This window comes from Eumetopias jubatus, unplaced genomic scaffold, assembly GCF_037043125.1.
Source record: "Eumetopias jubatus isolate StellerSeaLion01/CBP00866 unplaced genomic scaffold, mEumJub1_p1.0 scaffold_14, whole genome shotgun sequence".
In the NCBI taxonomy this organism is placed as follows: domain Eukaryota; kingdom Metazoa; phylum Chordata; class Mammalia; order Carnivora; family Otariidae; genus Eumetopias; species Eumetopias jubatus.
Genome location: NW_028274820.1, coordinates 3,950,936 through 3,967,440, shown reverse-complemented (window position 1 = coordinate 3,967,440; position 16,505 = coordinate 3,950,936).

Sequence of the window (16,505 nt, the reverse complement as noted above, 5' to 3'; positions counted from 1 at the left end):
CTTCCATCCAAAATCTAGGGTGAGCAGGACTTTTGGGGTCCAGACAGAAAGTGGACTACTAATTCAACCTGATGAGTGGGAGAAGCCACCTTTGGCACTCTTGGCGGCTCTTTGTGGATGTGCCCAGAGCAAGCCTGGCTGTTCAGGGAGCCAATAATTAAAGTTCTGCTCTGGATTGGGCTAGTAGACAGCAGAGGCAACAGTTCCATTCCTGCTTACCCTTTGATACATGCCTAGGGTGGAGAGTTACCGCTCCCCGGGCCAGCCTGCTGCCCCAGCTGCCTGATTACACCGCACTTTGGAGGCTCATCCCTTCTGCTGTTATGCCAAAAGTCAGCAGGATCCATTCAGATCATCGAGTGGATGACTCACAGATATTCTCCTCAAATCAGAGGCACAACGGCGTTCCTTGGAAGGAGGTTTCCAGGGATCTGTTGTTAATATACTATAAAGTCAACCACCTCATTAACATCACGGACCACACACACGTTGACCAATAAGAGAGTTTCAGAAGGAATCATGCGGAGACAGGTGCCCATCAGAGTGTATTGGCCTGAGGTGTAAGTGAGGTGCGGGGTGTGGGATTCTGCTGCCACATTTGGCGGGCACTTTCCGAGCCCCAGGTGGAGAGGGCCTGCGTGCACCAGGCAGTGGTGAAAAGCATTCAGTTGCATAGCTTCAGGTTTTCTCCTTCCTCTAGACAGTTCCAGAAGAGGAAGTCTATGGCAGTTGCTGGGTGCCACAGGTACTCAGGGCAGGATTTCCTTGGGGTTGCTAAAGAGAATCTGGAATCCACTCTGGGGCACTTCTGATACAGGATGTGTTTTCTCGTGACTGCTTCTCTGGCCCGTGGTCTTCCCCGGAGTCAGGCACCAGGCCGAGCTATGGCACAACCAGAGACCTAGCATTATCTATACTCTGCTCCCAGGGCCCCCAGAGTGGGCCGTGCAGGGCATGGCTTGCTGGGCTGAGCATGGCAAATCACAGTGTGAGGGGAAGGGTATGTCCGGGTGGATTGAGAACATAAATGGTTGGTACACGTGTCTTTGGTGGAGAGTCAGGCAACGTGTCTTCCGGGGATGACTTCTCTCTCAGTCCCCAAGCTGGCTGGCTTCTGGAACCTTCCATGGTATACCAAGGGGACTTTGAAATAGCCCGGGGCATCTCAATGTTCTCCGCGATGTCATCAGCTACTCTAGTGTTGGAGATCTGGGGATGCGGAGCTACAGGAGTGGGTTCTGGAAATGGTCGGGCATGGACACGGCTTGGGGCTCAGACGCAGGGCGGGGCTTCAGACATGAGCCAGTGCTCCAGTGAGAATCGTGGGCCCAGTGTCACGAGGAGTTGCTTCCCTGCCCCAGACTGCTTCTGTATAGAAACTGAACCTGGAGCCGCCCGGGTATCTGGGACTAGTGTAGACATGAACATGAGTGAGTCATAATAAATCCGTGGTCGAAGTGGAAGGGACAGGCTGTTCAGGACACAGTCATGGGTCGGCACTTAAACCAGGAGAAACCAGGGACCCAAGGTAGTGAGGAAAGTGTGTAAGGGGTACAGGACCCTGCAATGATGCATTTCCATGCACAGCTGAATGGGCTTCTCCCGACACAGAGCCTTCCGTGGAATCCACCTGTACTGGTCTCACCAGGCGGGGTGTGATCTGGGCCAGTAAGCCAGGCAGGGCTGACACCATCATATTGCGGGAGAAGCTTCCAGCAGCCTTTTGTCCCCCTCCCAAATCTACACTCCTCAACATTTGGAAGATGATGTTACATACGCTGGTTTGATCATCTCCCTCTCCCTCCCTGCTCCAAGCTCCTCACTGTGAAGTCACTTCTGTATTTCTAGCATCTCGCTTCTGTGGCATTTGTAGCTTGCAGACGAGTCGTGGCAAGTGTTTATCAAATGAATTAAGGAAGAAGCGCAAACAACATGACACAAAGTGCTTTTTGAGATCTGCTTTTGCCTTGATCCCCTGTTCCTGCCCCCACCTCTGCGCTGTGCTGGATCTTGAAGACATTCCGCAAGCGTACTGAACTCTCACTCCCTTGGAGGCCTCCTGACGTCTCTGTACCCTTCACTGGGCTCTCCCAGGCACCCGCTCTTCTCCCTCCGATCCAAGAACACGCAAGTAAGGTTTTATCTCCAGCTGTGAAAAGATACTCCTGTCTTTTAGCTCCAGACATGAGGAGACCTGAAAATTTTCCCACCATCCTGGGCCAAGAAGAATTTTGTTCTATACCTTCTGCATCCTGGCCATACCCCACTCTCTTCCAATATTCGAGAAAGAAATCCTCTGAGGCTTTGACTGAGGGTTGAGAGATTCACAAAGAGGTGGCTCAGGTGTCTGCCCCAATTGAACAGTAGGCATTGGCTTCCCATTACCTACTTGTGGACTTGGTCTTAGGGAACGAGCCACTTACATCAAGGTGTTCAATGTGGCCCATGAGTCTGGTGATCCTCATTCTATCTTCCCGTAAATTAACTCACCAGCCAACGTTTGTTTTGTCTAAAGATTTGATGAGCGCAGCTTGGCGGTTCACCGTCAGGCTTGGGACTTTTCCAAAAGCACACCATTGCTCATTTGCTTCCAGGTTGAAACCAATTCACTAATTAGTGTTCTTGGGGTAAAGTTTTTCAAACTTTTACAAAGCCACTGCAGGGGCCAAAGGCAGGCTGTCCCCAGGATGCCACTTTGATAAAAGTTACGTAAGAGACCGCTATTCAAGGACACCGAGACCCTCCTCTGCCCCCTCAAAGCAAGAAATAAATCTCTCATGTGAATGGCACTACCCTATACGAGGAAGTAGAGAGACAGGAAATTTAGAGCCCAGAGGCTGTATAACTAACCCTTGTTACTTTTTATTAATTTATCCCTCCAGCCCGAATTCTGGTTAGAATTCCTCACCAATTGAAGCTCTCAAAGGTAAGTTTTCTTTGTTCTGTTGACTCCTCACAGACTTATGGTCTCTTTGTCTGAAAAGTATGAAAACTGCCTGCCTTAGTCATTTCTTGAGGTCCTGACTTCGTTATTAGACCCACATAATAAAATTTTGCTTTCTTCTCCTGCTCATCTATCCCATGTAAATTTAATTCTTGGTCCATCCGGAAGACCTTGAAGAATAGAGGAAGAGTTTTTCCTTCCCTTCATTCAATCTAGACTGGCACTCAAATCGTATTTCTCGTGCCCCAAAGATACTGTTACTATTCATTCATTCGAGGTTTACTTATTCGTGTTTATAGTTGTTTCATTGGAGCTTGTGGGCAGGTTTTTACCTTTTAGGTAATTTTTTATCTTTTTAGATAAAAATATCTCCATGGCTATAGAAATATAATCCAGTGCCCGTTTAATTTTTTCTGGTAACAAACACCAACCTGATTTTCCTCTAGGGAGCCAAGCCCTACCCCACTTCTCAGCCACCAGCTTGTTAGGCAGAGTTGTCGGATGGGGCAGGTCTGGCCAGGAGCGTGGTCCCTGGGCCACGGTGGGAGGTCGGGGATGCTCCCGTGATCTTAGTGAGGACCACAAGAGTCACACTTGAACCATCTGAAAACAAAAGTTTTCTCTTTCCCGCTGGACTGGAGTCTTTTTTTTTTTTTTTAAGACTTTTATTTATGTATTTGAGAAAGAGAGAGCACGAGCATGGAGAAGGGGCAGAGGGAGAGGGAGAAGTGGGTTCCCTGCTAAGCAGGGAGCCCAACATGGGGCTCAATCCCAGGAGCCTGGGATCTCGACCTGAGTCGAAGGCAGACGCTTAACGACTAAGCCACCCAGACGCCCTTGGGCTTGAGTCTTAACAACAATTAAGGCCCGATCTGCTAGGGGCTTCGGAGCTGTAGGTTCAACCCGAAATGGAGCCAGCACAGAAGAAAACCAAAGCAAGAAAACAAGACAAATTAGGGCGCCTGGGTGGCTCAGTTGGTTGAGCGACTGCCTTTGGCTCAGGTCATGAGCCTGGAGTCCCGGGATCGAGCCCCGCATCTGCTCCCTCCTCAGCAGGAAGTCTGCTTCTCCATCTGACCCTCCGCCCTCTCGTGCTCTCTCTCTCTCACTCAAATAAATAAATAAGTAAATAAATAAATAAATACATAAAATCTTAAAGAAAAAAAAGACAAATTAAGTCCCCCAAATATTTATGTGAGGTCCTCTCAACCTCAAGAAGGCAGCCACCAAAGCCAATGTCTCTCTCTTTTGCCCCAGGCGGGTTTGGAATTGGAGTTTTCTATCACTTGCAAATGCAAAAGCCCTGACAAATAAAATAGTTCACTGGTTGAATTCAATGATATCCCAATTCAAACGTCGGCCCCAAACATATCTGCAGACCCCCAAATCCCACCACAATGGCCAGACTGTAAATGGCCTCAGCCCCGTCCTCGGCATCCTCCAAAATGCTCCCTCACTTGGAAATTAAACCCCGCTTCCTTTTGCACAAGAATTCCTTTCATGCTGTTCCAGCAAATCTGCCTCTGTGCGCTCAGAGGCAGAACTGTTCCTGAATTGTGCAAAGAGTCACCCTTGCCAGCCCTGCTACATTTTTTTCTGGCAGCCCCAGCATCCAATCAGGATTTCTGGATCCCTTCCAATTATAACACCATTTAGAAATAGTCAGCATTTCCCAGCCTTGAATAATGTATTGATCCCTTTAAAAGGAGAAAATATTCTCACAGACCCCCAATGTTTACTTGCATTCTTTTTATTGTAATCCCACTTAAATATATGCAAACATAAGACACTCCAGACTCTTCGACTTAGAGCTTTTAAGCAACTATAAAAATGAATTTACAGATCAGATACAAAAGAAACTCTAAAACCAATGAAATTGGACCAAAACACCTTTGGTTAAGGGGACAGAAGAGAGGGATGGCTGTTCACAGCGTGGGAGGCTCGTGTCCCCTGTTACTCGGGTTCTTCTGAGCTCAGCATCATGACGAGACTCGGGCCTTGTGGGGGCTGGATTCTGCAACGTTTTTCTCGTTCAGACTCCTCCAAAGCTTCATGAGCATGGCTTCTTACAAAGTGCTGGCCTCACTGAACACAGCCACATTTATTTATAAAGACCTGCTGTTCTTTATTAAGTCTGCGAGTCTTAAAGTTGTACCAAGTTCAGTAGCAGCACGTTCATCTATAGTTGTGAGCCGCGGGAAATGAAACCCCATCACGATTCTCCATCTCCTCCAGAAGGTGGTCATCTGAGGACCTAGCACATACTCCGTCATTTCTAACCAACTGTATGAGGGAATTGTTTTATGTACAATACATTGCACAGCTTTTATTTACTTTGATGAATGTTGGCGAAGGTATCTACGGGTGTGGCCAGCACACCACTCAAGATATCCATTGTCGCTGCTCACTTTCTGCTCAGCTGAAACTTACCTGACTGCAGACCCTGTCTGTCCTTCACGTGCCACACCCAGGGGACCACTTTCATTTTGCTGGGTTAGGACTTCCCATACATGGTGTCGTTGTGGTACCCACAGGTCCTTCCAGGTCTGGATGTGTCACTCACTGTGATGTTTTCGAGATGCTTACCTGTGTTATGTGCCCCGGGAAACTGGTTGGTTTTCCCATTCACCCACTAATGGACATTTGGGCTGTTGCTGGCTTTTAGAATAACAGCCGATATGATCATTCTTGTACAAGTCTTTTTGTGAATATAGGTTCCCATTTTTCTGAGAGGGAGGATTGATGAATCTGGGTATTATTGTTACCTGGGCTCCGTTCACTTATTATTTCTAATAATTATTTTTTTTTTACATTCCTCAGGATTTTCTAAGCAAAAATTATATGGACATCAAATAAAGCCAGCTTTAATTATTTTTGAATCCTTATTAGTTTTTATCTTTTAATGCCTGCCCACATTCTTTGGGGACCACCAACAAAATGTGGAATAAAAGACTCAGAGCCTTGTCTCTGATCACACGTGGAAAGCATTCAAAAGTACATGATTAAATATGATGTTGGCTATCGGTTTTTATCTCTGATGTTCTTTATTGGATTGAAGAAATTCCTTCTATTTTTCCTTCGCTGATTGTTTTTGTGATGAACAAGTGTTGACTTTTGTCCATCTGTTCTGCATCTGCTAACCTGATCATAAGATTTTCCTAATGTGTGAATTACACTGATTGATTTTTGAATGTTGAACAAATGTTGCATTCCTGGGATGAACCCCATTAGGTCACAAGGTTGGATTCAATCTGCTAATATATCATGCAGGTTTTTATGTTTATACTCACAAGAAATACTAGTCTATAATTTTTTTCTTGTGAGATCGCTATCGGGTTTTGCCGTTGGGCAATGCTGGTTTCACAGAAGAAACTGTGAAGCATCTTCTCATCCTCTCATTTCGGAAAGAGCTTAAAATGATGCCTTCATTAAGTGTTTGATGTAACTCATCAGCGAAACCATCCACACCTGGAGGGTTTTTGGTTGTTGGAGGAGGTCATCGAGAGGACGTGACTGCCAGTGGACCCGAGAGCCGGACCTGGGCAACTCGGGGTTCCTTACCTCCTCCCCTGGTCTGGGAATGTGCCTCCCACTTGCCTTCCCTGCTCCCAGAAGCTGCCCCAAGGACACAGCCTGGAGATAGGGATGTGCTGCAGAGACTGAGCCCCGTTACAGTGACTGAGCCCAGTTAATGCCTCCTTAAGATTTGGGAGTGGGGTGGGGAGCTCCTCATTTCTGGGCACTCAAGACTAAGCTTGTGTAAATTCCCTTGCTCATTGCACCTGCCGCCCACCCATCCCCGGTTGGCTGCCTGTGTCTGTAGTCCCTGCCCTCCGAGGCCAGGGCTGGTTTCAGACCCCACCAGGAAAGCTCCCGAGGCTATGAACCAACACTCGTGAGTAGATGTTTAATTATAAATTCCATTTTATTAAAAATAAATATCTAACAATTCAGATCTAATTCGTGCCACTTTGGTAAGATATTTTCAAGAAGTTTGGTCATTTTAATTGTCAAATAATTTCAGCACAATGTCGTTCATAATGTGCCTTTGTCATTCTTTTAAAACCTGAACAATCCAATCTGTAGTTGTCACTCCAATTTCTTCCTTCTAACGTGGGTTTTCTTCTATTCCCTTGAAAGTTCCCATCAACCTTATAAAGACACCGAAGTTGGGCTCCACTGATGTGCTCTATAATTTGTTTTCTATTTCAATGTTCTTTTTTTTCCCTAGTGTTTTTATATTGGAAGCTTACGTAATTAATTTTATATTCTTCTGTTAAAATATAACTATTTAAGGCTATTAATTTTACTCTAAAAAACACTATGTTACATCCGGTAAATACCTCCTCATCATTCGGTTCAAAATATTTTCTAAGTTTTCTGGGGATTTTTTTTTTTTTTTGAGGACCCATTTCTTATTTAAAGTCTGCTGCAAATTTTCCAACTATTTTCTACATATTTTATAATCACTAATATTGAATTTTAATGTAATTGAAATGTCAGAGAACAAAATATTTATGATTGCCGTCTTTTGAAATGTACTGAGGCTTGTTTCATGGCTCAGCATGGTCTCTCTTGGTCAATATTCCATGAGCCCTGGAAAACATTTTGTATTCTGCAGACCTCAGGTGTAACGTTTTACAAATGTCAATTGTGTCGAGAATATTATTCATATCTTCTATATTCTTGGTGACTTTTTGTTTGCAAAAATATCCTATCGTCTGCGGGGCATTAAAATCTCCAGCCATGACTGTTTGCTTTGAGTACTTCTGGTTCTGTCCATGTTTGCTTCACATGCTTTCAGATTGTTATGTATTTTCATACACTTTGAGGATTGCTATAACTTTTTGATTATTTGACCTTTTTCTCAATTATGAAAAGATTCCCCTTCTGTCCGGTGTCAACCACGAAGGGGCAGTAAAGCCACCAGAAGGGTTAATTCGGGGTCCTAGGGATTGCAATCAGCAAGACACAGAGTTGACCCAAATTGAAAGTGTGCTCCGAATTGCAAGTGGGGAGTACAGGCTTACAAAGGCAAAAAGCACAAGGTTACATAACTTGTTTTGAAAGAATTATGATTGGTGCTGGCCAAATTAAACTGACAATCTAAACCATGATGGGCTATTTAGCTCACAGATGCTGCATTATCTCTGTTTCAGTCCAGAGGAGAGGGATGTTTTCTAGGAGGTGGTCCAGGTGAAACTGACAAGTTGAAATTCACAGAAGTCAAAAGTTCATGGTGTTTGGGGAATTGGAACAGGAGATCTGCACTGTCCCGGCTTGCTTTATACCCTCTGGATGCTGTTTTGAATGACTCTTTAAGCAAAGTTCACTTCACTTTGCAATCTTCTTTCATGTTGTCAGGACTCCTCATCTGAAATTCTATTTTGTCTGATATAGTCACGCCCCAATCTTCTTATGCTTACTGCTTGTATGATCTTTTTTCTATTCTCTCAGTCTGTCTCCACGCCTTTGCAGTTAACGTTTTGTATTTAACATTCATCCCTTGGAAACAGCGGGAAGGTTTAATGCCTTTTAAATGAAAATCTCTGCCTTTTATTGGAAGTATTTAAAGCATTTTCATTTACTGTAATTGTTGATATGGTCAAGTTTACATGTACCATCTCAGTGTGTGTTTTCTATTTGTCTCTTATGATCTTTGCATCTTTGTTTCTCTTTTTTTCTGTGTCTCTTTTTCTGGAATGATTTTTTTTTTTTAATTATATCATTACATATCTTTTATTGGCTTTTTGAGCTAAATGTCTGTATTACTTTCTCGTTATAGCCGCTCTGGGGATTATAATAGGTACCCTTAACTTAATTCACGGTCTGCCTTGTTTACTGTTGTAGCACTTCATGTAGAATGAAAGAATGTTACAGCATTATAATTCCAGGTAGAACCTATGCTATTCTTCATGCTACTGTGGTTATGTAGTTTACTTCTACATGTGTTATAAACACCACAACATACAGCTATTATTTCTTTACTTTGAACAGTCACTTAGATTAAAAAAAAAAAGAATAAAACCAAAATAATATTTCCATTTCTTACATATTTACTCTTTCCAGTGTTCTTCATTTCTTTCTCTAGATACAGGTTTCCACTTGGTATCCTCTTTTGGTTTATTTCCAGCGTGAAAAACTCCCAGTAGCCAGTTTTACGTTCAAGCAACCAAATCTCTCAGCCTTCATTTATCACAACAGTTGACTTTCATCATGGAAAGTTCTAATCTCTGGATATTGAATTCTAGGGTGATAGATATTTAATTTTCCCCAGAATTTTAAAGGTGTGGTTTCAATACTTTTGATCTTCCATTGTTTTGAATGAGAAGTCCAGCATTTAAACAACAACAGCATTGTTTCCTTGTATTTATTGTGGATTTTTCTTTGGCTTCATTTAAGATTTTGTATATATCAGTGATTTTAAGCCATTTAACTATGCTGGTCTCAGTTATCATTTTATTTGTATTGATCCTGATTAAATTTAGAGCTTCCTGCATATCTGGATTGCTGTTTTTGATCATATTTGACAAAATTTTGGCCAACGTTTTAAAAAATCATTTTTATTTCCGGGCCTATCTCTCTCTCCTATTCTTCTTCTGGGGCTCCAATTACACATACTTCCAAATGCTTGACAACCCCAGATCCCTGGGGTTACAAATTATTTTTCCCCAGCTTTATTTTATTTATTTTTTTTGTTTTGTTCTTAAGATTTTTTATTTATTTGACAGAGAAAGACACAGTGAGAGAGGGAACACAAGCAGGGGGAGTGGGGGAGGGAGAAGCAGGCTTCCCGCCGAGCAGGGAGCCGGATGCGGGGCTCGATCCCAGGACCCTGGGATCATGACCTGAGCTGAAGGCAGACGCTTAACGACTGAGCCACCCAGGCGCCCCATTTTCCCCAGCTTTATTGAGATTTCATTGAACATACAACATTGTATTCATTTTGGGTGTATGATGTGATGATTTGATATGTGTATATATTGCAAAATGATTACCACAATAAATTTTTAACATCCATTACCCTTGTATAGTTATAAATGTTTGTGTGTGTGTGTGTTAAGAACTTTTAAGATCTACTCTCGTTGCAACTTTAAAATATACTCTGCAGTATTGTTAACTTTAGTCACCATGCCGTCCATAACATTCCCAGAACTTAGTTACCTTCTAAGTTTGTACTGGGAAGTTTGTACTTTTTGTTTTTTTTTTTTTTTTTTGAGTGAGAGAGAGAGAGAGAGAGAATGTGCATGCCTGCGGGCATGTGTGAGTGAGCAGAGGAGGGGCAGAGGGAGAGAAAGAGAGAGAATCCTAAGCAGGCTCCCCACTCAGCAGGGAGCCCAACGTGGGGCTCAATGTCAGGACCCTGAGATCATGACCTGAGCTGAAATCAAGAGTTGGACGCTTGACCGACTGAGCCGCCCAGGCGCCCCAAGTGTGTACCTTTTGATCACTCACCTTCACCCATTTCACCTGTCCACAACCCCCTACTCTGGTAACACAAATCTCTTTCTTTGTACCTATAGGCTTGGTTTTTATGGAGTATTTGTGTTTCTTTGCCTGACATACTTCACTTAGCATACTACCCTCAAGGTCCAACACTTTGGTCACAAATGGCAGAATTTCCTTTTTTCCAATGGCTGAATAATATTCCATTTGTGTAAATAAACCACATATTCTTTATTTATTCATTCACCTATAGATAACTTCGGTTGTTTCTTTGTCTTGGCCTTTGTAAATAACGCTGCAATGAACATGGGGGTTCAAGATCACTTCAAGATAGTGATTTTGTTTCCTTCCGGTATATGTCCAGAAGTAGAACAGCAGAGGAACCTCCATACTGTTTTCTATAGGAATTTTACCAGTTTACATTCCCTCCAACAGTGCACACTGTTCCTTTTTTCTCCACATCTTTGCCAACATTTGTTAGCTCTTATCATTTTGATAATAGCCATTCTAACAGGTGCAAGATGACATCTCATTGTGGTTTTTACTTGCAATTCTCCGATGATGGGTGATGTTGACACATTTTCATGTACCTGTTGGCCATCTGTATGTCTTCACGGAAAAAATGTTCAGTTTCTCTGCCCATTTTTAAATTGGATTGTTTGGTTTTTTTTCTCTTGAGTTGTATGCATTCTTTATATAAATATATATGTGTGTATATATATATATATAAATCTACTCACATGTATTCATGAAGTTAGCTGGCAAATTTGAAAGCACTGGGGTGATTTCACAAACCACACATGAAAAATTAGTCAAAATTAAAACAGAAGAGGGGCGCCTGTGTGGCTCAGTCCAGGCCAGGTCTGGAGCCTGCCCAGGTCTCCTTTGCTGTGCAGAAGCTTTCTAGTTTGAAGTAGTCCCACTTGTTTATTGTTGCTTTTGTTGCCTTTGCTTTTGGTGTCAGATCCAAAAAGTCCTTCTGAGACCGACGTCAAGGAGCTTACCTCTGTGTTTTCTTCTAGAGTTTTTGTTTGTTTGTTTGTTTCATGTCTTACCTTGAAGTCTTTAACCCATTTTGGATTGATTTTAGTGTATTAAGTAAGACAGAGGTCCATTTTCATTCTCTTGCATGTGGCTGGCCATTTTTCTTAACACGTTTTATTGAAGAGATTATCCTTTTTCCATAATATCTTCTTGCCTCCTTTTTTGCATATTAATTGACCACATTTGTCTATGCATTGACCACATATGCATGGGTTTATTTCTGGGCTGTCTCTTCCTTTCCATCCATAGATGTGTCTGTTTGTATGCCAGTACCATACTGTTTTGATTACTATACCTTTGTAACATAGTTTGAAATTTCAGGATTGTTTGTTCTATTTCAATTAAAAATGCTATTGGAATTTTGATAAGGACTGCATTAAATCTCTAGATTGCTGTGTGTAGTATGGACATTTTGACAATATTAATTCTTCCAACCCATAAGCATGGAATATTTTTTATTTGTGTCTTCAATGTTTTTTGTATTAATGGTTTACAGCTTCCGTTGTAGAAATCTTATACCTTCTCAGCTACATTTATTCTAGGTATTTTTATTCTTTTTGATGCAATTATAAATAAGATTGTCTTCTCAACTCCTCTTTCTGATAGATTGTTATTAGTGTATAGAAATGCAACTGATTTTTGCACATTGATTCTGTGTCCTGTAACTTTACTGAATTGGTTTATTAGTTAAACACTTTTTTTGGTTGGAGTCTTCAGCATTTTCTATATGTGATATGTCATCTGCAAATAGAGACGGTTTTACTTCTTTTCTGATTTGGATGCCTTTTCTTTCGTGTCCTTGCTCTGGATAGGACTTCCAATACTATGTAATACTATGCATAAAAAGGGTGAGGATGGGCACCCTTGTCTTATTTCTGGTCTTAGAGGAAAAGCTATCAGCCTTTCACCATTGAGTATGATGCTAACTGTGTGCTTGTCATGTATGGCCTTGATTATGTTAAGGCGTCTTCCTTCTCTACCCAGTTTGCTGAGAGTGTTTATGATAAATGGTTGTTGGACTTTGTCAAATGCTTTTTCGGCATCTATTGAGATGATCATATAATTTTTTAAAATTTTCTTTTTTTTTCTTGAGTAATCTCTACCCCCAAATGTGGGGCTCGGAACTCATGACCCTGAGATCAAGAGTCACATGCTCTATGGACTAAGCCAGCCAGGCGCCCCTATGATCATATTATTTTTATGTTTAACTTTGTTAATGTGGTGTATCACATTGTTTGATTTGTATATCTTGAACCATCTTTGCATCACTGGAATAAATCCCACTGGATCATCGTGTGTGATGCTTTTAATGTATTGTATTTGGTTTGCTAATATTTTGTTGAGGATTTTTCTACCTATGTTCATAAGGGATGTTGACCTGACTGAAACCTTGTGTGGTTTTAGTATCAGGGTAATGCTGGCCTCCTAAATTTGGAAATGTTCTCTCCTCTTCTATTTTTCAGAGCAGTTTGAAAAGGACTGATATGAATTCTTACTTAAATGTTTGGTAGAAATCACCTGTGAAGCCTGGGTTCTGGACTTTTTGTTTGTTGGGAGGTTTTTGATTACTGATTCCATCTCCTCACTCATTATTGATCTGTTCAAATTTTCTAATTCTTCATGATCCAGTCTTGGTAGGCTGGATGTTTCTAGGAATTTATCCATTTCTCATAGTTTGTCCATTTGATGGTGTCTAAGTGTTCGTGGTGTTACTTGTATTTCCGTGGTATCCATTGTAATGTCTTCTCTTTCATTTATGATTTTATTTATTCGAGTCCTCTTTTTCTTGATGAGTCTAGCTAAAGTTTTGTCTGTTTATCTTTCCTAAAAATCAGCTGCCAGTTTCATTGATCTTTTGCAGTGTGTTTCTAGTCTCAACTTCACTTATTTCCTGTATTCAATTTTTTAAAAAGTAATATTTCCCAGCCTATAATTCAATTTGGATGATTTATATGGACTTTTCTTCCAGTTCACTTTTCACTATTTCTCTGTGTCCAATCTGCTGTTACTCCTATACAGTAAAAGTTTATTTCTGATATTGCATGTTTCAGTTCTACTCTGTCATTTTATATAGTTTTTTTGTCTCTCCTAAAATTTTTCATCTTTTTACTCTTTTCCTATACTTTCAAAAATAAATTCATTTAATAGTGATTTTAAAGTACTTATCTGCTGATTCTAAAAGCTGAGCCATCTGTTGGCTTGTTTCTACTGATATTTCTCCAGAGAGTCATTTGCAATTTTTTATTTCCTTGCATATTTCTTTATTATTTGCATGCGGATGTGCTGGACATTTTCTAAGAGGATAATATATGCTGAAAGAAAGTGTGTGTGTGTGTGTGTGTGTGGAGACAGATACAGTTTAGATATAAACAGATACCAATATCCATGATATAGATATATTCTCTTTATTTTAGGAAACACTCCTTTGTCTGTTTGGCAACTAGAATGTTTGGACTGATCAGTTTGATCCAATCATGAGTTGAGCTGGTTGGATGAGTTTTATACCTAAAGTAGCAATTCAAGCACCAAAAATCAGTTTGTTTATCAGCTTGGCTTCCAAGTTCCTGAAACGCCAAGGAGTGTCTGCCTTTAATTTTAACGCAAGTTGAACTGGGTTGGTGTTTTGTTGCATCTCTGTTTAGACTTAGCTCATCCGTCACTTCAGATGCTTTGTAGGTGAGTCCACACTTTTTGTCTTGTGGGGTTCTGGGCTCTAGAATCACACAGGAAGACCTCCAGGTTACAGCGTCTCAAGTCTGGAAGACCCAGAGAAGCTGCCGGCTACGGAAATTGTGAGGCCAAGAGGCTGAGGTCCAGATGCTGCAGGAGTGAGATTCACAGATGGAGGTTTCATGGTCCAACCCCACCCCCACCCCCCAAGATCCCCAGCAAAATTCACCGGTTACAGAATTACGGTTGAAAGGATTATCTTTGCCCTTGTGTATTCCCAAGACTTGGGAGTGGCATGCCAGCCCATAGGTTTATCAGCAGTCTGTGTGGTGTCTTCTTATTCCAGCACGCTTGCACTTTCTCGAGTTGAGTTACGCCCCCGCCATTCCTGCCCCCAAGCTCAGCAGAGACAGGAAAGGGTACTGCACTCCTCCATCCCTAGGACAGGCTTGTCCTTCTAGACTTTAGTTTTTCAGGTTTCTTTGCAACCTACACTTTCTCGATGGCTTGTTAAAACGTTTCCTCGCCTTCTTGTTGGTGCAATGGGAATAATTTTTTCCCCCCACATCCTTCTAAATACTAACTGGATATGGAAACTGCTTATGTGATTTTTTAAAAAAATATTAGAAAAATGAAGCTAAAAAATTTAAATCAACGAAACAGGTACAAATACCTCAAAGCCTATGTTCCAAAATGCTCAGGTCCAAATCTGGCAAAAAATATTTTAGACCATCACATCCTTCGGGAAGCTTCTTATGGGTCATGGTCTCACCCCGCACGCCTCTGCATAGAACATCGAGACAGTCGGTAGCCAGTGTCCTATTTAATATGGAAAACTGAATTTCAGGTCCTAGGGCCAGGGTAAGAGTCTAAGATAAAAGATGAGTCTTCAGGGGCACCTGGGTGGCTCAGTCAGTTAAGCATCTGCCTTCCCCTCAGGTCATGATCTTAGGGTCCTGGGATTGAGCCCCGTGTCAGGCTCCCTGCTCAGCGGGGAGTCTTGCTTCTCCCTCTGCCCCTCCACGGCTCCTACCCTCTCTTTCTCAAATAAATACATAAAATAAATAAATAAAAATAAAAAATATAAGTTTTCTTATCCTGGACCCTTTCCACTTGGGATTGCCAGAAAAAGGCATAACCACTGCGGGAGGCATACTTATACTGAAAATACTGTATGTTGTTTATCAGAAATTCAAATTTAACTGAGAATCTTGCATTTTTATTTGCTAAGCCTGAGGACCCTATGTCTGTTGCATAATGCCAACTCTTTTTATGTTAGCAGTTTCTACAGGAAGACATTATCATGAAAGTTTCCTCCTTTTTTCCCCCTCAAATCAAAAGGTGAAAAAATGAGTTTTTGACATTCATTCTTCTATGTGATCAGAGTTTTGCTGATAGAGATTTTTGACATACAGTGAAATCACTTTATGATCCTGGGGTTTGTGGAAAGGATCGAAGCAAATGTTTTAGAGATCTAACATTTCTTTCATTATACTGTAATTTCCTTGAGGGAAGGGACACACTCTTTACTGATATTAAAGACTATATGAATGGCATTTAACAAAAAAATATACTCATGTAAGGACATTTGGAAAATTATAACCTTGCATAAGAAAATAAAGCAACAAAAATTCATGACCCAAGAGAAGCAGTTTCACATTTTGATACATTCATTTTACTCTTTATATATAGAATAAGAAGGGTGGGTATGTGTATGTGGGATGTGTGTGTGTGGGGGTGTGTGTGTGTATGTGTGTAATATCTGTGGATTCATGAGGCCTCAGCCTGTGACCATAGACATAGTTACAGAAACGACTTTTTGTAAAAGCTGCCAGGTGACTTTTTTTTTTTTTTAAGATTTTATTTATTTATTTGAGAGAGAGAGAGATCAGGAGCAGGAGAAGAGGAAGAAGCAGACTCCCCGCCGAGCAGGGAGCCGAATGCTGGGCTTAATCCCAGGACCCTGAGATCATGACCTGAGCTGAAGGCAAGATGCTTAACCGACTGAGCCACCCAGGCGCCCCTCAAGCTGTACCTTCTTAACAACAGTCTCCAACCTGTAAGATTTCTCTCAATAGAAATAACACCTCAAAGGAGGCCTACAGTCTGTTTAAATGTTGAACCACTAAAATAAATAAATAAATAAATAAATAAATAAGTGTTGTACCACTATACAAGGAAAAATACCAATACCAATCTGTACCAAATTTAATGTTGTAAGCAAGGAAAACTCTGACCTTTGAAGATCTATAGAAGTCGACAATTTATGAGCCTTGTGTGTTTTTCCATATAAAACACAGTTGGCATGAGACAAAAAGCAGTGTTCCATTTTCCAAGCAGAAACTCTCCAGGTAATGACTGAAACGTTGTTTATCTGAATGCCATTTTGTAGAATTCTCTA